The sequence below is a fragment of the Rhinolophus ferrumequinum genome, chromosome 2 (genome assembly GCF_004115265.2).
Source record: "Rhinolophus ferrumequinum isolate MPI-CBG mRhiFer1 chromosome 2, mRhiFer1_v1.p, whole genome shotgun sequence".
NCBI classification, from domain to species: domain Eukaryota; kingdom Metazoa; phylum Chordata; class Mammalia; order Chiroptera; family Rhinolophidae; genus Rhinolophus; species Rhinolophus ferrumequinum.
In genome coordinates, this window is record NC_046285.1 from 57,663,624 (window position 1) to 57,683,963 (window position 20,340).

The 20,340-nt window shown below is 42.9% G+C and overlaps 1 protein-coding gene across 5 annotated transcripts in view; it reads right to left on the reverse strand.

The window, feature by feature from the left end:
• LPP (LIM domain containing preferred translocation partner in lipoma) overlaps positions 1–20,340 on the reverse strand; it is a 656,883-nt gene that overhangs the window by 579,305 nt on the left and 57,238 nt on the right. For 4 of the 5 annotated variants that reach the window (XM_033123175.1, XM_033123185.1, XM_033123210.1 and 1 more), the window contains one exon: positions 8,145–8,265. The exons of the other annotated variant lie outside the window; for it this stretch is intronic. The gene's annotated coding sequence lies outside the window, so the exon portion shown is untranslated. The remainder of the gene's footprint in view (positions 1–8,144; positions 8,266–20,340) is intronic. 5 annotated transcript variants of the gene reach the window in all.

Here is a 20,340-nt window from a genome sequence, read left to right on the forward strand (position 1 = left end):
TGTGAGCCCTGACCCGATAAAACCCTGGCTGAGTCAACTAACTTTGTGACCTTGACCTTTAAAATGCCATCTTTGACATAAATTAGAACAACGCAAACATTGTAACTCTTTGTAAGCAAAAAAGACAAAGAGGTGAAAGGCCATCTCCTGACCCCACTCTATCTCAAAAATATACAGAATTTTGGGAGCCTGTGCCTCCAATAAACCATGGCCCCTCTAGCCCTGTTTACCCCAGCTTTTCAACTCCCTCAGCCAGCCTGCATGGATAAATGTGAGGTTAGAACATGTAGTTTTTAACCATCTCTATGCCTGAGAACTGGATTCTAGCCACTACCTGCTGTGTGACCTTAGGCAAGACACTTAAAGTCAGCAAATCAAAGCATCCAAGAAAGTAAAACAAAAGGATGTCTCTAAATATCTAACCCAAAAATAGCCAAGGGACCTCGCCTATGCCTCCACCACACTTCTCCTCCCACGGCCATTACAGGTATTGGAAAATGATCATGGACTCTCCTACTCAGTCAGGATACAGCTTCAGAATCCTTCGCAACACAGCATCTCAAGGAGCCACTACCAGTACACTACATGGCCACATGAAATGAAATCCAAGCCACTCATTCTTCAGATGAAGAAAATTGAATCTCAAAGATGGGCCACGGCCTCCTCATGTCTCAGTCTTAGGAGCAGAACCTCAATTACAAAGGTCCCCTTCCCCATTGCCCTAAGTCACTTTTCTAACTCTGGTGTTCCGTGACTACTCCTTGGCATGAGGGCGGGCAGCTTGCTCTTGCATTAAGTTGTATAAGAAAGAGAGATACAGGGTTTCTAAGTAGGGGAGAAGCTTCAAAGAAGGCTTGGAGGAAGAGGGTATTGGAGCTGGCTTGAAGAAGCTTGCTGTCTTTAGGAATCAGTGTGCTCTACCTTTAGCAGAAAACACTTCAGGATCAGGAAAGCATCCCCAGTAGAAGGAACAGCATTAGCAAAGGAACAGTGAGGACTGTTGTGTGCTCTGAGGATGCTCTGAGCTATTGGGCAGAGCGGTAGCCATAACGGAGGCTATGGCTTCTTCAGTGCCCCCTGGCATTGAAGAAGATGATAAGACAAAATTAGAAAAGTCAACCAGTCTTTGTGGTGTTTTAAATGCTGATTTTTTTCAAATTGACTTAAATGCCTTAAGACTCATAAATAGGAAAAGAAGATAAAAAAGGAGTAGAGGGAAAGTCAAGAATATATCTCCATTCTCAGTGGAAAAAGAATTTTGCTATAAACTGTATTACAGGAACACTTTCATTATGTAAAAGCCTATTTTGTTTTCATGTCATCCTTAGATTACATCATAGAATGGCTACAGCCGTCTCGTACCATATTATAAATAAATCACTAGCTTAATCATAGAATGAGCCAGGGCCCTAGATTTAAAAGGAAAATATTAGATCATTTTTAATAACTGATATAACTCAAGCCAGTCATCATTGAAGCAGGTTGAGGTGATGTCATCCTAACGAAGTCCAAAAAGGAACCAAAGAGGGTCAGTGCTGGGCAGGTCCGAGAGAAGCTTCCATTTACAAAGGAGAGGTGGCTGATGGCAGCTGAGTGGAGCTCATTCTCTGGACAAGACAACCTTGTCATGAAAACCAACACTTAACTTTTCAAGTAGCGAAGCCCAAGAGGCCTTCCTCATAAAATATAGTATGTGAATATTTTTTTCATAGAACTACTATATTTCCAAATACCAGAAAACATGAGTATATTATGATGTCTGTACTCATGTCTTAGGAGCCACTGAACAAAAGTAAATGTTAAGGCTTTGAGTTCTTCAGGAAAACATGAAATCCGGGGTGGCATATGCAAATGCTGCAGGTTTGGTCCAAGCCAAAAGGACAGTACAAGGGCTTTCAGGTAACGGTCTGACAAAGGAAAGAACTGAGGGTAGTTTCTAGCAGGTACAGACTATAAAGGAGATTGGGAACTTAACATTTAATGGGCACCAACTGCCTACTAAGTTCTACACTCAGTAGGTACTTTATATATGTTATGCAGCTTTGTGAGCACAAAAGAAACTGTGAGGTAGATGTTCTTTGCCCCATTTTTTTCAAGTATGGAAACCAGTTTAGAAAACGATTAAGTGACTTAAGTGAGATTATGTAGTTAAATCATGATTGTCACCTACTCCAAATTTTGCTTTACCTTGTTGCCTTCATCCACTTAAAACTATTCCCTACCATGGACTATCAATAAAAATCAAATAATTGATAAAAAATACTTTGAAAGTACTTAAACTATAAAAAAAAAAAAAGTGAGAGTTGAAAGAGGCCATGGAACGAGGAAGAGTATTAACATTCTGGCCAGTGACCGTTTCAATGACCAAAGCTGGCTTTCCTTATTTTGGCAATAGACCTACTAATGAGCTTGACCATAATTTTAAGTCTCCTATTTCCATTGATTTTTTTAGGAATGTTAAGGTGGACTCTAAGGGAACCTGTCATCTTCTACAAAATGTACTGCCAAGCTGGGTTTTATAAAAAGACTGTTTTGGTGGGGGGAAGAGACGGATGTTCTGGAAAAGAACTTTCTGCCAGACAGAAGGTATTGGCTGAGGCTTTATGTCTGATCCTGTCAGTCACATAGTAATGTTGTGTATTGGCTCACTGTTCTTAATACAAATGTTATTCATAACTGCAGAGACACACTGTCTGAGCCAAGTAATACTGATTTATGCAACTTTTCAGGACACAGCCAAGACCCATCAGGAGATGTAGACCCTGGAATTTAATGAAAGGGACGACATGAAGGCTCAAGCCTCCAAATTTTGACCTATTTTCCCCAGTCTGTTTCTGGGACAGGATAGAGGTTGCAAAAAGCAGAGAAAACATAGCCGAAAGTTGTATGGACTGATTATGAAGCAGAGACTGTGTGGAGAGGTGGAAAAGAAGCACGGGGACAGAGTCAAAGGAGCCGTAGAGGGTTCCTCCTACGGCAGGCTCCACGACCCCGGAAGAGTCTGCCCCTTCTCCAGGTCTTGGTGTCTCACCTGTACAGTAAAGAGCTCAAGCAAGAACATTCAAACATTTCCATCAAAGCAGCTCTAACTGCTAAAGAGGGTAAAAATGTAGAGGTATGAGAGCATAGCGTTAATTGAAAACTTGTGTTTTTCCTCTGAAAAACCAGGCCAATTTTGTACTCTATGATATATCAATGTTTATGCTAAGATTTGAAATGGAGTTTCATCCTAAGACGTCTTCAAGTAAAATCGATCCAAAAAAGGTGTGCTGAGAGTTTATTCAGTGGCTGCCTGGAATTCCTACTCCCTCCTTAGCACAGGCCACGTCACCTAGGCAGCCCCTAAGCTGGCCTCCTGGAACTCCCTTATATCCATGCCCTTGTGCAATCCCTGTCCATGAGTGTGGGCTGGATTTAGTGACTTGCAGCAAATAGAATGAGTCAGAGGGAACGGTGTTTGTCACTTCCAGGATTAGGTAACAAAAGGCTGCGGCTTGACCTGGCAGACTCTCTCTTGCTCACTTGCTCTGAGGAGAGCCAGTTGCCACATTGTGAGCTGCTCTATGGAGAGGCCCACATGGCAAGGAACTGAGGGTGGCCTCCAGTCAATAGTCAGCAAGGAACTCAGGTCCTAAGTCCAACAACCGGTGAGTAACTGAATCCTGCCCACAATCATGTGAGTGAGCTTAGTATGGATAACCCTGCACTGAGCCTTCAAAGGAGATTGCAGAGCCAGCAGACACCCAGACTGCAACCTCAGGAGAGACCTTGAGGCACCCGTCTAAGGTGCCTCGCTTCCTGACTCACAGCAACTGTGAGGTCATAAGTGTTTCTTGTTTGAATGTGCTAAATTTGAGGTAATTTGTTACGCAGCAATAGATAATGAAGATAGCATCCAAGTTTGAGATTGTTTTCATGACCCTCATCAACCCCACCACTTTTCATGAGGCCTGGGGAGTAGACTCTAAGAAATTTGGTATCAGAAACTCTCAAAAGGAACCCCTGTACCCAAGAAGGCACAGATGCTTTCTAGTTTGGTGACATACACCCAAGCATGCTCTGACCACACAGAAGACCATGGAAATGTCAGTGCAGTTTAAAATCAACATGACACTTGCAGCTACAGCGCACTGATGAGAATGAACTAGAGACTGAACCATACGTGCAAGGTGAGAGACTCCTTACCTGCCCAGCTGTATTCTGCTATCAGCTATATCTACTCTTAGAACTTGTTCAGTCCTAGTGAACCAAGCTATGGCCACAGGCCCACCCTGCCAACTTCCTGGGCTTGTGTCCTACAGCTCCATGGCTCACTGAGCACTTCTGAGATCAGATCCCCTCTTCCTGGAAACCTTTCCCAATGTTCCCAATTCTTTCTACTCTCGCAACCTATCATCTAAGCCCCATGAGATCTGAAGCTATAAATTACTTACCTTGATTTCCCAAGCACCTAATGTGAGGCCTGAAACATATCTGGAGATTAATGAATGTATGTTGTAAACAATACTTTTCTAAGGTATATTTCATTCACATGTGTATGTCTTTTCTTTCCAATGAGATTATAAGCTTCTCAAAATCAGGGACTGTGCCTAATTCACCATGGTGTCCTAAAGATCGTGCAGTTCACTGACTTCCAGACAAATGCTGGGATCAGGTCAGAGAACAAGCACACTCTCTGTGAACCAGAGGTATATACTTGGCAGCAATCTGCAAAGGCCTCACGAGGCTCTCCATCCACTCAGCATCAGACCTCTTCTACTGCACAGTAACCCAATGAGGGGAAACCTGAGAATTCCTCTGACCTCCTAGGGCCCTCCCCAAGGAAGAGGTATCTCTACTGTGCTCAGGTCAGAAAACAGAAGACTGTGGAATTAGGAGGCAGGTAGCAATAAAGAGACAGAGATAGCTCTTCCTTTTATTTTCATGGACAGCAAACACTTCCTATAAGACATCCTCGGGTTAGAGAAAAGCTACAGAGCCTCAGGAGGCTGGATGAGTCCCTACTCAGACCCAGCGAGTCCTTTTGTAATTTTTGAAGTAATAACATAGAAGCTACAAAAGCTGACTAAGCAGATAGTCACACATGCCCAGAAACCACCTAACCAAGCAATTGTTGGGAATCAAGACATTCACCTCTGAAAGTTAAAAGGAAGAAACCAATACTTTGCTTCCGGCAGAGACTAATACCTGATTCTTCTGAGGACCAAAGAGGAAATATTAAAACTGAAAGTCCTTGGCTATCATCAACAATTGCACACTAGTATCAACAGCGGGAAATAATTTCCTTCCTGACTCCCACTGGGCCAGTCACTCCTGGAGCAGAAGGTGTGATTATCTAATCAAACAAAGCAAGAGCCAAATGGCTAGACTGTAGCTTCTAGGGGATTTCTCAAGCACTGACACAGTCTTCTACCTACCTCCCTACACCTCCTGCTGCCTAAAGCAAAAACAAATATGGAAAGTAGTAATAATATACTATTTCATGTCAATTTCAACCTCCATCATTAAGCAAGATTCCAGATCTAGCTCCTTTCCAAGACTGAGAACAAATTACTGCCCGTCCAATCCTGGGGATAATGGGGGTGCAGAGTTAGGAGGAAGGACATACACTGAGTATACACTATGCACCAAGCACAGTGCTGGGCGGGGACTGCACATTAGTTCATCTTATTTTTCTGTATATTCAAGATGAGTCTTTAAAGAATGAAACAACTGTAATAACCTATCATACATGGACCACACTTTACAGTTTGCAAAACAAGTTGGCACCTATCAGCCTATTTGCTCTAAACAAACATGAGAGATAGGCAGGGCAATAGGAATTCTCATTCCTATTTCTCAGATCAGGGAAATGAAGGCAGAGGGATCTTATTTTTCCAGGGTTGCACATCTAATAATTGGCAGATCTTCTGATATCCCAACCCGCTGCCTTTTTATGAACTCACAAACTTCTTAAGCCATATTGGTCCCAAAAGCCTCTTTCTGTCCAGTCATTTGTTTCACTCTCATAAAACCAGGCAGTCCAGCTCCATTCTGTGCTAGAATTCCTAAAAAGCTCCAACAAAGAATTGGCCAGTGCCTAATGGGACACCCTCAGGGTACACTCACTTTGGATTTTTCTTTTTATACATGAAAATGCATTGTGCACTTATCACGTGCCAGAGATCCAACTATACTCTGGGGAAACACTCATGAACAAGAGACGCTGTCCCTCTTCTGACCGGCTTTTCTAGTCTTAAAGGCCATAATCACGTGTGCCATGGATCCCGTCTCCTCTGGAGTCTCATTCCTGTAACAGTCCCTGGTGGGACATCATTTCCGGCCTTCTTAGCATCCTCATACGGAGAATCCAATTGGTTAAAGTCCCTTTCAGAGGATGAGGCGAGGACTAAAATCTGACACTCTAGGGTGCTCTGGCAGGAGTGTTAAAAGGTTCCTGGTCAATCACACAGCTTTAGTTCTCTCCCTGCTTCCTAACGGCACCTAGATATTCTTTGGAGGGACCACCACCTCTCCACTGTAAGGCTGCCATGAGGTTTCGGTGGGATTGTTTCAAAATCCAGAGAGCCCTGGTTCACACATGCCCTCCTCACGGCCTCAGTGACTGATGCAGGAGTACGTAGTTACCTAAGTCTGTGGGGATGTGGTAAATGGGCTGTCTTTCCCCCAATGGCCCAGGTTCCAGCAAGCATCCATCTCATGAGCATGAGGTGAAACATCCTGAGGATGAAGCCAACACACAGAAGAGGACAGAGCAAGGAGCACAGCAGAGGTACAGCCAAGCCCTACTCAAACGGGCCTGAAGCCCGCCTTACTTCAGGACTTTCTGGTTTCCAGCAGGACCCCCCACCCACTTTGTTCTAGAGAATATACTCTATTTAATTCAGCCTAAGGCTGCATCAGTGTTTTAGAAGGCAAAAGCCACTGTGGGCTCACAATTAGCTTACAGACAACAAAATCTTCTGCATCTCTTTCAGCTCACTCCTGCTAAGGAACTCTCTCCCTTCTGTCATTACACACTAGATTTTTTTTTTTTAATACAAGTGCAAGCCTTCATATTCATCACAATTTAATCCCAGCCCTTTATCTTATGCAGATCCATAGGCACACAGAAAGTCAGTTGTTCTTTTAAGATACATTGATTAAGAAAAGAAGAGGCGACAAAATATAGCTATAAACTCAGTCACACTTTTAATTGAAGTTAGATTTGAGCAATCACAACAGCACCTGCTTCATTTTGAAAAACTACATCACAAACATGGCAAGGCATGTTATTTATTCAGTATAAAGCCAGTGCATGGGGCATGTATGGACTGGCCCTGGGAATGGAGACCACAGAACTAGAATTCTAAATAGAAGCCTTTCCCAGGATTCTCCAGCTGTTTTCCTCAAGTCTCCCCATTGCATAAGGGATCCACACCATTAATGCTTTTTACCACCCCTCTTGTCTAGAACACGTTGTTCTTTCTGTTCTATCCTTGAAACACAAAGGAATTCCCAAACACAAGGGAAAGCTTACTTTACCTGGTCACCAATCCCCTTTCTGAGTGTGTAACAGGGTTCAAACTCAGATCCCAGTGGAGCTCTAGCAGGCCTTTTAAGACACAGGTTCACACCCTTTGCCTAAGCAAAGTTAACCTCTTCTACCTCAAAGGGTTGTTGTGAAAATAAAAGGAGATTGCAGAAGAAGCACCCTACCCAGAGGTAAACAAAAGCCACTCAATAATATTACTTTCTATCCCCGCAAATGCCCATAACACTGTTCATTGACATTTTCATTTCAGTCTTTCAATTTCAAAAACATTTTCCTCCATGCCAAAGGAGAAAGAAGAAAGCAATACAATTACTGGCAATCGGAAGTCATCATTACTCCATATTTTCTTCCAATTTCTCTTCATGCCACCTTCCAAGAGCTGAGTCCTACCTTTTCTTTGCCACACATTTTATTAACATTATTATATTTCATCCACTGCCAATGAAATAAACTCAAGGAAAAAAGAAAGAACATTTCAGTTCTTCTCTAGTTCTTAGTCCATCCTAGTTATTAGTTCCCATGTTTCAATGGAAATCACTGATTTTTTAAAACTCATTAAAATGTGAACATTGACTATAAAATGGAAAAGTCTTTTCTGTGTAGAACTCACCAACTGAAGAAAAATATCTTCCCTCCGATGAGTGCCCAGAACAATGAAAGAGAGTTCTAGACTGAGAACCACGTGACTGGATTCTGTCTTCGATTCTGTTTCTGAGTCTCAATGATCCCACCTATGGAAAATGGATGAAAGGGATTGCTTATGAATCTCTAGGACCTTACCAGCTTTCAAAATTCCCAGGTTTATGAACTCGCTGAGATATAAAGGAAAGCCACTAGATTTGTGGGTTTCAAGCCTGGCATAATTCCCAGTATGGCCCCCTGTCAGCTTCTGGCACTTTTATTCCACTAATCTGTCTTGGAATGATGGTTAAACAGGATAACTGTATACCTCAGTGTTCACCCTCAACTCACTGGAAAAACAGCTTCATGGTAATATCAGAGGTGAAAGAGATAGATCAATTAGTTAGATACTCGCATTTTAGGCAAGAAAAAAGTTAACAGCAAAATCTGAATGACAGCAAAAAAAGAGACAACTATGATCTTGGAGACAAATTTCTAACTATAGGACCCCTCTAAACCTCAGTTTTCCTTGCCTGAAAAGTTAGAGCCAGTGAGCAGCTGCAGAGCTGGACAAGCTTGACACTTCCCAGTAAGTCCTCATTACAGGATTCACTTCATTAAGAGCTATTACTATCTTGCTAAGGATGATGCAATATATATTCCAACGTACACAGATGCCAAAGCAGTGGGCTGTTATAAAATGTGTCTTATATATGCAGGAGAAATCTACATATCAAAAAAACTACTACTCTCATTTTCTTTGTTGTCATTTCTAACATTATTGAATCAATCATACAGTTGTTTCGTGTATTATTTTCTTATTCAGTCTTCAAATACCCATATAAGATCAAACTTGGGAGGGACCTTACAAATGACCCTACCTCAACACTTCCAACAGACTGGAGGAGAAGCGGGGGCCAGAATAGGGAGGTGGCCACTCCAGGAGCCCACCACAAGTAGCAGGCAGTCCAGGGCTCCAGACCAGGGCTAGTTCCACTAGACCCAGTTACCACCATTTTGATAGAGGAGGACAGAAAGACTCGTTGGGCAGAGGGAATTGCCCTTGGTCACACAACTGGCTTTGGAGCAAAACCAGGACTTTCACACCCAGACCTCTGAACTCGTGCTTCAAAGCTCTCACAGTGCAGGCCGACAGCAGAAAGAAATTAAGTTAGAAAAATGGAGCATAATCAGAGTAAGTCCAGCCAAGCAATGAGTTTCCTGAGAGCTAGTGGTCTTCAAGGACATTAGAATCCTCAAAGCCATTCCACTGAAATGAGAGAAAGAGCCTAATTTCAAACTTGCTGAAGAATGGAGTATTAGGAGGCCGGCATTAGACCTGTGGGAAGTGCAATCATACAGAACAAAAGACAACCCCCACCCTCAAGGCCCAGGAAACTGAAGCATCTCCTTACGGGGGAGATACAAATCAGAGCGGCTTCTACAACAGCAAGGGATGTCTGGCAGCAAGGGATGTCTGACTTCCCAGATTTCTAAACTTGGCAGAAAGACAAAGCTCTCCACCTTGGCCCTTGGGCAATTTCTCACATACTTGCCAGCTTCCCTCCATGCACAAATGAAAGTGGCCTCCCTTTTCCATAGTCAACTTCTCTTTCAATAATTTCTTTTTCCCTTCTTTTCCATAAAGAGAACAAGCAGCTTTGCTAAAGAACCGCTGTGAAATGATTGAAGTTCCCATGCAAACAAACCATTAGCAGAGTTCAAATGCAATTTAAATTACCAGTTGTTAAAGTGCTCCTCAATTTTGTGGTAAGTTTCCAAGGAGAATTACATACTATATACTATTTAATTGGTTGTTTTCTATTTTTTAACATCCATTTATCCCCCCCACCACTCTTATATTTCAGAAGTGTCTATAAAAGCTTCCCTTTAAAAAATTATACATTGTTGAATAGATTAAATCTAAAGATTGAAAAGTATCAGAGAAACAGCTGCAGGACCACACGGCTCAGCAGAAGTTGATGGTTTTGACACCATCAAACATGCAGAATTTTAAAATCTTAGGAGTCACCTCATAGTGCCATCACTCTTTACAGATGAACACATTGAGGTTCCGAGAGGGAAGGAAGGGGTTGACTCAAAGTCCTCTCACTGGTCAGTGACAGATTCAAGATGAGAACCATGTCTCCTCACTCCCAACCCTGTACCTCCTTTTCCCACCAGCACGTCATTGGAGAGATGATGGAAAATACTCAATGAATTTTCCACCCTTAATTTTTTTTAAAGAAAATATGAAGTCCTCTTCAAATACATTCCTAATCTCAAAAGTGGAGATGAGCAAAGGCAAATATCTCCTCAAAAAGGAGAAAAAGAAGTAAAGGCTGATGAATGAATAAAGTCAAAGGAGCTCAAAATGAGCAGATTCGGGCAGGAAAAATCAAGGCACTCATCTAGATTCATTAATCAAGTTATATAAAATCAAGAATGCCAATCCCCCTGCTTTATCTGGCCCAGAATTAGTGGCTGCCCCTGGAATGGGAGGATAAAGGATCAACAAAGTAAAGGCACGTGTTGTCACATCTGTAAATGGAAAGGATTTCTGGAGGCCATAGTGAATACAGGATAAAGTTCAAGACTGTGATATTGGACTTGAGTAAGTTATTTACCCTCTCCGAGCTCAAGCTTCTCAGTCTGCAAAACAAGGCTAATACCACCAACCCATTAAATGTATGTAATCATGTCATGGGATTCCATAGCCAGCATGCACAGCACAGAACTGACACCCAGTATGCACAAATTAATGTTCACCCCTTAAACTGCCAGGGTTTCTGTCATTTCTCAAAGACTGATTCTGTGGTTCTAATTTGTGTGCACTATAACTGACTGAGTCTTATACGCCATGTATGTTTCCTAAGTCTGTTAGATGCTATATATGCCCTGACTATAAATTCATTTATTTTGTCATTCAAGAAAATAAAATAAAACAAAACAAAACATGTGAATGAAAATTTAAATGTCCAAGCATTTTCCTTCAAAAGCACACTTTTTGGAACTGCTACTTAAAAAGATCCTTCAAGGATCCAAGATGGCAGAGTAAATAAACACTGCCTGCTTCCTTCCATGAAAACATTAAAATCACAATTAAATTATAGAACAATCAACCTGGAGAACCATCCGAAGTCTAGTTGAACAGAAGATTTATAACTAGAGGATATAAAGAAGCCACATCAAGAGTGGTAGAAAGAGCAGAGATGGGAACCAGGCTGGTCCCAAACTTCTGTGTGGCGGTTGAAATAGAAAGGGATATCTCAGCCGTGGAGGTTCCGACCAGAGAAGCAATGGACCCCAGCTCCACTCCAGGGTCCCAGGCCTGGAGTACTGCTGCTGGGAAGAGAAGCCCCCACAACATCTCAATGTGATAAAGTGAGGATTCCAACAATTCAGGTGGGACGGAAGACTGCAGAGAACCCAGATGTCCTCTCAAATGGCCTGTACACAGTCTCACTCGCTCGCAGTGAGTGGCTCCAGCACCTTGGCTCCACTCACCTTGGGCTCCAGCAGAGGGATGGTGATTCGGGGGGCATCGAGGCATATGGGGAGCAGACTGAGGTGTGTGGCTTCAAGGCCAGGGCTGGAAAACAGTTGCCATTTTCCCTAGGTGGGGCCTCCTCCTGTGCAGCCAGGCAGGAGACCACCATCTTTAATGTGTTGAGCCTGCCCCCTACACTTACAGCCAAATCTGAATCTGATTGGTCTGGTGAGATCTGGGGCTCTGCCTTGCTGACTCACTGAGATCCCACTCCACCCTCTAAGAAGGAGGCACTTTCTCTGCAAGCAACAAGCCCCATGCCCACTGAACTCTTTCTTGTTGAAGTCAACAGGCCACAGGTGGGCAATGATGGGCCTCAGGGTGCTCTGAGACTTATGCTGAGTAGCTCCAGGCTCAGCAGTGGCACCAAACACGAATCTACATGAACCTGGAAAACACAACTCTTCCCACTCTAGTGACTCCCTAAGATCCTGCCTCACCCAACTTGCATACCACATGAGGTATTAGCAGTGGCTGAACTTTAAGGAAGCTGGCAGGTGGCAGCACGCCTTGGTTTATCCTGGCTTTTTGCAGAGGTACCCCATGTCCAGTAGTGGTGGCAGCCGTCCTCGGTTCCAAGCATGGCTTCTCCCACATGCCACCAGATTTAGCACAGGAAACAAAAACCTGCAGATCGCTTTGTACCTCCTACCAAGTAGTCGCCAGCTGGTCACGGGCAGTAACTGACCTGGGCCTGCACCAGAGGCCCTCCCAAGAGGCCCAGAACCAACATACATGGAGGCTGGCTTCACAACACAGAAGAGCACTGCCCAATTAGCCCCACAAGCGGCATACATAAAGGGCGGTCTCATCAGGCACCAGAGCCCGCTGGGGTGAACCCCACTCACTGAGGTAAGCCCCCTACACAGGAACCTGTAAGCTGTGGACATGGCCAAACCTCACAGGCAATCAGCCTGAGGGTCAATCCCACCCAGTGACATGACAATAGCAATCAAGGCTCACCTATAACAGGAGGGCACACACAACTCACACAAGGGACACTCCTGGAGCACCTGGAGCAGGCCACAAGGGAGACTGTCATTGGGCCTCACAGGGCATTTACTACATAAGGCCATCTGGCCAAGACTGGGAAACATAGCAGATCTACCTCCATACATAGGAACAAAAACAGGGAGATAGACAAAATGAGGAAACAAAGAAATAGATCCCAAATAAAAGAACAGGACAAAACTCTAGAAAAAGAAGTAAACAAAATGGAGGCAAGCAACCTACCAGAGACAGAGTTCAAGACAATAGTTATAAGGATGCTCAAGGAATTCAAAACAATAGTTATAAGGATGCTCAAGGAACTTTAACAAAGAAATAGCAAGCATAAAAAAGGACATAGAAACCACAAAAAAGAACCAGTCAGAAGTGAAGAATACAATAACTGAAATGAAGAATGCACCAGAAGGAATCACCAGCAGACTAGATGAAGCAGAGGATCGAATCAGCAGTTTGGAAGACAATGTATAAAACACCCAATCAGAACAGCAAAAAGAAAAAAGAATTTTAAAAAACGAGGAGAGTTTAAGAGACCTCTGGGACAACATCAAGCCTAACAACATAGCATCATAGGGGTACCAGAAGGAGAAGAGAGAAAGCAAGGGGTTGAGAACCTATTTGAAGAAATAATGACAGAAAACTTTTCTAGCATGGCAAAGGGAATAGGCATAAAAGCCCAGGAAGTGTAGAGAGTCCCATACAAGATGAACCCAAACAGGCCCACGTGAAGACACATTATAATTAGAATGGCAAAGGTTAAAGACAAAGAGAGGATCCTGAAAGCAGCATGAGAAAGGCAACTAGTAACTTCTAAGGCAGTTCCCATAAGATTGTCAGCTGATTTCTCAACAGAGACTTTGCAGGCTAGAAGGGATTGGCAGGAAATATTCCACATGATGAAAAGCAAGGATCTACAACCAAGATTATTCTATCCAGCAAGGCTATCATTTAAAATTGAAGGACAGATAAAGAGCTTCCCAGACAAGAAAAAGTTAAATGATTTCATCACCACCAAACCAGTATTACAAGGAATGTTACAGGGACTTCTTTAAGATGGAAAAAAAAAAAAAATCAAAAATAGAATAATGAAATGGCAATATCTACATATCTATCAACAATTACTTTCAATGTAAATGTACTAAATGCTCCAATCAAACGACATAAGAGGGCTGAATGGATAAGAAAACAAAACTCTTACATGTGCTGCCTACAAGAAAATCACTTCAGATTGAAAGATACACACAAAGATGGAAAGTAAATAGATGGAAAAAGGTATTCTGTGAAAATAGAAGCAAACAACAACAAAACAAGCTGGGATAGCCATACTTATACCAAATAGACTTTAAAATAGACTTTGAAATAGACAATATAGACTATAAAACAAAGGCTGTAACAAGAAACAAAAAAGGGTCCAGTAATCTCACTTCTGAGTATTTATCTGAAGAAACCCAAAACTCTACTTAAGGGGACATGTGCATCCATATGTTCATTGCAGCATTGTTTACAATGGCCAACAAATGGAGGCAGCTTGGATGTCTGTGGATGGATAAATGGCTAAAGAGGAGGTGGTACATATATACAATGGAATATTGCTCGGCCGTGGAAGGGAATGTGTTCTTGTCATCTGCAGTGGCATGGATGGACCTGGAGGGTATTATGCTGAGTGGAGTGTGCCAGACAGAGAAAGACAGATGCAATGGGATTTTGCTTATATGTGGAATCTAAAGAACAAAACAAACAAACAAATCAGAAACAAACTCATAGATACAGAGAACATTTTGATGGTTGCCGGGAGAGTGGGAGCTTGGAGGTGTGGATGAAAAAAGGGGAAGGGATTAATAAGTCCAAATTGGTTGTTACAAAGTAGTCATGGGGATGTAGGGTACAGCATAAGGAACATAGTCAATAACATTGTAATAAATATATATGATGTCAGATGGATACTAGATTTCTTGGGATGATAGATGGAAGGGAGTTGTAGGGCAGGGTGAAAAAGATGAAGAGATTAAGAAGTACAAATTCAAGCTACAAAATAGTCATGGGGATGTAAAGTAAAGCATAGGGAATATAGACAATAATATGGTAATAGTTATGTACAGTGCCAGGTGGGTACTGGACTAGTCTGGGGGGATCACTTCTTAATGTCTAACCACTATGCTGTACCCCGGAAATTAATATAAAATAATATCGCATGTCAACTGTAATTAAAAAATGAAAAAGGCAGAGGGGAAGGTAAAGGGGAATAAGTGGTCCAAATTTCCAGATATAAAACAAATAAGTCATGGGGAATAATATACAGCATGGAGAATACAGACAATATTGTGATAGCATGGTACAGTATCAGATGGTTTTTGGACTTATCATGGTGATCATTTCTTTAGGTCTATAAATATTGAATAACTATGGTATACACCTAAAACTCATATAATATTGTATGTTAGCTACATTTTTAATGAAATCCTTTTAAAATAAAAAATAAATGGCCTTCAAATCCAGTTTATGAGCCACATAGCAGTAAAAATCCCGATTTAATGTCCAAAACCTCATTTAAACTTTCCATCAACCCTATGAGAAAGATTTCCCAACTGTCTATTGAGGGAACTAAGGTTCAGGGAGGTTAGGCAAAGTTTCAGGCTAGGAAGTAGTAAATCCAGGACTGGAACCCTGGTCTTCAAAATCAGGGTCCATGACACGTGTTTTATTAATTTGCACTTACAACTACACTATGAACAGCTATTCATCTAGAGGCAGAAATATACCTTAAAAAAAAAAAAAAAAAACTCTTCTGCTATTTTTCACATTTCAGGGAGATTTGGAATAAAAAAACAAAGGCTGAACTTCCAAAGTAAAAAAATGTTGACATTAGAAGCAGATAGACCCTTCTTGAATTCCGCCTTGCTGTTATGCTCCTAAGTGAAATACAAAGCTCAGAGCCCTAGCACTGAGCAGACATCTGCTGGGTATGTGGGAAGCCCACCTGAGAAAGGTTAGCAATGAGCTGATATCAGGCCAATTCAAACACCATTCAAATGGCTGGGCTCATGATCAAACAAATTGCACGTAACCCTCGTATGAGCTCTGAACACCCCTCTGGCACAAATGTTAGGTGACAGGATGTCATGTGCCGTGCATTCAGAGGTACACAAAAAATGCATTTGCTAGCACCTCCTGTCCTTAGTAAGGCACAGTGTATGACCCAGCAGATATAGGTACTGAGGCAGATATGCCTTGAGCTTTCCAAGAGCTCACAGCCTCACTGGGGACGTGCTTGAATACACAAAACAGAATGAAAAGTGTGCAAAGCACAAGTACATGCAATGCCATTTTGAAGGCCTGGAAAAGCTCTGCAGGTGACTTCTAAACTTGAACAGCCAAGAGGATTTCCATGTATGAGGAGTAGGAAAGAGGCCCAGGGAACATGATGTCCTAAGGTCCTGAGGATGAGTTCAGTGTGTTCTCGGGGAAAGTGACTAATCTGGTGAGGCCAGTCAGTGGTAGAGGACATGGAGGCATGTGGTGGTACATGAGGCTAGAAAGGAGTGTTGCGGCCAGAACGTGGAGGACCTTGCGTGCCTGGCTAAAACATTTGGATCTTGACACTCATGGGTACTGCATTTTGGGAAATGACACAGGCAAAAGTTAAATAGTGGAGCTATCCTTTCAAGAACAAAATCCCCCTCCGTGGTCAGCTTCCAAACATAGCAAGGGTGGCAGTGTCTAAAGGAGAGCTTCCTCTGAAAGGCCCTACCCCCAGAGAAATCAGAAGAGTAGGTAGCTTTCAGAGTTGTCCCAAACCCACACCTTCATGCACCCTTTCCTGTAGCCTGGAACTTTCAGCCATGGAAGACCCAGGAAAGAAACTAAGTGTCATGTTCCAAGCAGGATTTCCACTCTACCTGTCGGAAAATGCCAGCACTACCAATCTGGTAAATTAGAAGAACACAGGCTGAACACAGGCTCTAGCTGCTTTCCTGTCACTGAAGTAGCAGGAGCCAGAGGCCTATCCAACACACACTGTGTGTGCCCAAAGCTCTATATCTCAGAACTCCCACCAGGCCTGGCACTGTGTGACTGGAGCCTCCAACTGGTAATGAGCCTGCACTTGTGTCACCAGTTAAGTTGTATGGAATCCCCTCCCTTAAAAGAAACTTTGTAGCAGGTCAAAGACACAAGCAAGCTGTGATTCCCTTTCTGCCCTTAAGGAGCTCCCAGTCTAGAAGGAGAGAAAAGACATCAGCACAGTAGAAGACAGCAAGTGCCTTAGAAGCACAGATAACAATACAAATCCTCAGAACAACTCTATGACTTGGCATGATTATTTATACCCATTTGACAGATGAGGAAACACAGGCTCAATCAGGCTAACTGACCTGACTGATCACACAGCAAGGAGATATCACAGCCAAGATCTTATGCTCATAAGCACCAGAGTTTTCTCTAGTGACTCACAGCCCACCGTGGTGTGAGTTAGCAGAAGAGAGAACAGAGAAATCACTTTAGTGTACGGGAGTATGGCTGGTGGGGAGTGTGGGTAGTGGGGAGATGATCAGGGATTATTTCATTCAGAAAGTGTCACATGTGCAGAAGTTTACCGGAGGAAGAAGAGGTCTGCGGATGCAGATGGGAGAGGTCCTCTCAGGCTAAAAGAAGAGCATGCAGCATGAGCTAAAGCATGAAGGTAAGAAAACGCAGGGCATTTGTGGGAATGGCAGGAAATGTGGCCGACTTAAGAATGAGTAAGAGGGAGCATCAAGGAAGTTCACAGTGGGCATGTATTGTCATCTGGTTGTGATGAGCCCTCGGTCCCAGGGGCAGAAGTTTTTACTTAATGCCATAAATACTAGGAAAATATTTTAAATGACAAAATAAATAAACTTACAGTCAGGGACACACAGAGCTAAATATTCTTGGAAAATAATAAATGTTTCAAAGCAGAACTATGGCATGGTTTCAGCTTCACTTGGGATTCTGGGCTCCAGTACTAAGGTCATGTAGTAACCTTCCAGGACCTGGGCCAAAATCAGGACCTGGATCAGTGGACCGTCAGGTCATTTCAGGCCAAAGTCCAGAAGGACACTGTTCCTTGGCAATGACTTTGGGGGCTAGGACTTCTATACCTGTTTTGTAGATCTTGACTTCCTTGAGAAGAGTCCCTACAGCTCGTTAAATGAATTTGAGGCCCTAGCTGGAGCCTAAGTACCCACAGTTGATGAGCAGAGCATAGAGAACAGGATGGGAATCGTAGAATCAGAAAACCTGCACTTGATACTTGGATTCTCCTCAAACTGACTATGGAATCCTGGGCAAGTCACCTCTCATTAACAAAGGCACGGTTTCAATTTGTGAAATGGAAACAATCAGACTCATATAGCTCGGTTCTTGTGAGAATTAACAATTAACTTGTGAGGTTAAATATAAGGATATGTGTTTCTACACACAGACTGACATGTTTAGAATAGGTGCTCCCCCTGAAAGCCATCTTGCTGATATTGACAGGCATACTACAAAAACCACCCAGTCCTCCTGGTGAAGTATCTAAATCTGGAGTTGTCAACAATTTTTCCCCGTTGAAAATTGAGCTGTATTCCCCATGCAAGCCATTACGTCTTTTTGTGCCAAATTGTTTTCATCTTTTAAATGACCCAGTAATCCCACTTTGGGCAATATACATAAGGGAATAATCCAAAAGGAAAAAAGAAGGCAATTTGTTCAGAGATGTTATTCATAGTGCTATTTCTAGCTCTTTATATATCCCTCTATTATAGCACTTATCTCACTGTGCTGTAATTATCCACTCCCCTTCCAAACGCCTCCAAATTATCTTTGAATCAATCCCCAGCACCTAGCACAATGCCTGGCATACAGTAAGAACTCAATAAATGTTTGTTGACTAAATGAATGGGTAATATGAAAGAAATTTTAAAAGGAATTCAAGTGAGTAAAAAACAAGACATTGTTTTTAAGATGATATTAAAGAGTCTTAAAAGAAAAAACCTGGTAAATATAGACTGCAAACTATTTGAAGAGGAGTGAGTCAAGAAGCCTCAAGAGTGAATTTCAGATGACTTAGTTTACAATCTCTGAGCATCTGAGGCTTAGGCTGAGTGTAGTACAAGATCACCACGAGATCACATGCGAGGTCACTTTGGCCTGGTAGCTAGAGCACAAGGCTCTGTCAGGAATCTTCGATCTCCACAACCTTAAACGGACTAAATCACCTAACTTCTCTGAGACCAGTTTCTCCACTGAAACATGGAGAATTACAGGAAAGCTGAGTCCATTAAAAGTAATTACAGGGAGCAGGCAAGGGCCAGCAAGTGTGAATTCATATGTAAATGAAAGAGGAGGGCTAGGAAGTACCCTTGGACCAGGGTCCTCAAACCAAGGTGGGGCTTTGAAGCCCCAGCTCTTCTGGGCTCCCATTACACCTTCCAGACCCATCTTACAGGGTGGTTGGTTGAAGGCTTCTCACCAGAGTTTCCTGGAGGCTGGAATCTCTGCAAGAACAGACGACACATCAAGGAAAAACACTATGTTAAATATGGCCTATAAAGTCAACATCACTCTGAATGTTCTGTATTCCTGATGGGAAAGAATGCTTTATACAAATACCCAGGGAGAGCAAAGGAAATGGCATGTTCTTCAGGGCTTATTTTGAGGCATTCCAGCAGCTCTCAGCCAGGAAGTCAGAGGCAGGAAGCCACTGCCCTCCGTTCCTTAGCCAGAAGCTCAAGGTTAGAAACTAAAGTGGGGAGCACACAGACTCCTTAGTTTGGATCAGCTGCAAGTCTGTGCATATGTTTTCACCTCCGTCAGGGTCTCCCAGACACCTTCCCATTGAGCTTAACACTTCTCTGAAGGAAATTGCACTTGACATCCTGCATACAATCTCTACAGAACATATCATGAACCCATTCACTTCTTTCTGGACCCACTCTTACCACCTTAATCAAAGTAACTGCTAACCTCCCATGTGGATGATTGCAAGAGGCTCCTCCTAACCTCCTTCTTGCTTCTACTCTTGCCCTGTCCTTACAATCCACCCCCCCCCGCCACCCGCCCACAGCAGACAGAATGATGCTGGTAAAACATAACTCAGATGCTTCCCATCACACCTAGATTCAGGTCCAAGACCTTGCTCTAGCTCACTAACACCTACCAGCCCCTCCCCACTCTCCTCAGGCTTCTCCCTGTGCAGCCCACTACCTCCAACCACACCGGGTTCCTTCTCTTCCTGAAACACAAACCCATTCTCACCCCACAGCCCTTGTATCAATGGTGCCCTCTGCCCACAAAGCTCTTCCCCCTGACCTTTACATGGCTGGCTCCTGCCATTCAGATCTCAGCTTAAACTATCACCTCCCAGCGCTCTTTCTCCATTCACTCTGTCAGAGCACCCTATGTGAATCTTCCTAAGTGTTACTTAGCATGCTCTATGTTTACATGTTCTTTTATTATTATTATCTGCCTCCTCCACACATCCCTACTGGAATGTAAGCTCCAAGGGATCATTGTTTCCTGTGTCTTTTTCTTTACTCTAAACCCAGTGCTGGATCAGCGCCCAGAACAGTACAAGGCACAAAAGTGGGAATCCAATAAAGATTTAATAAAATTAGACAAATACATGCCA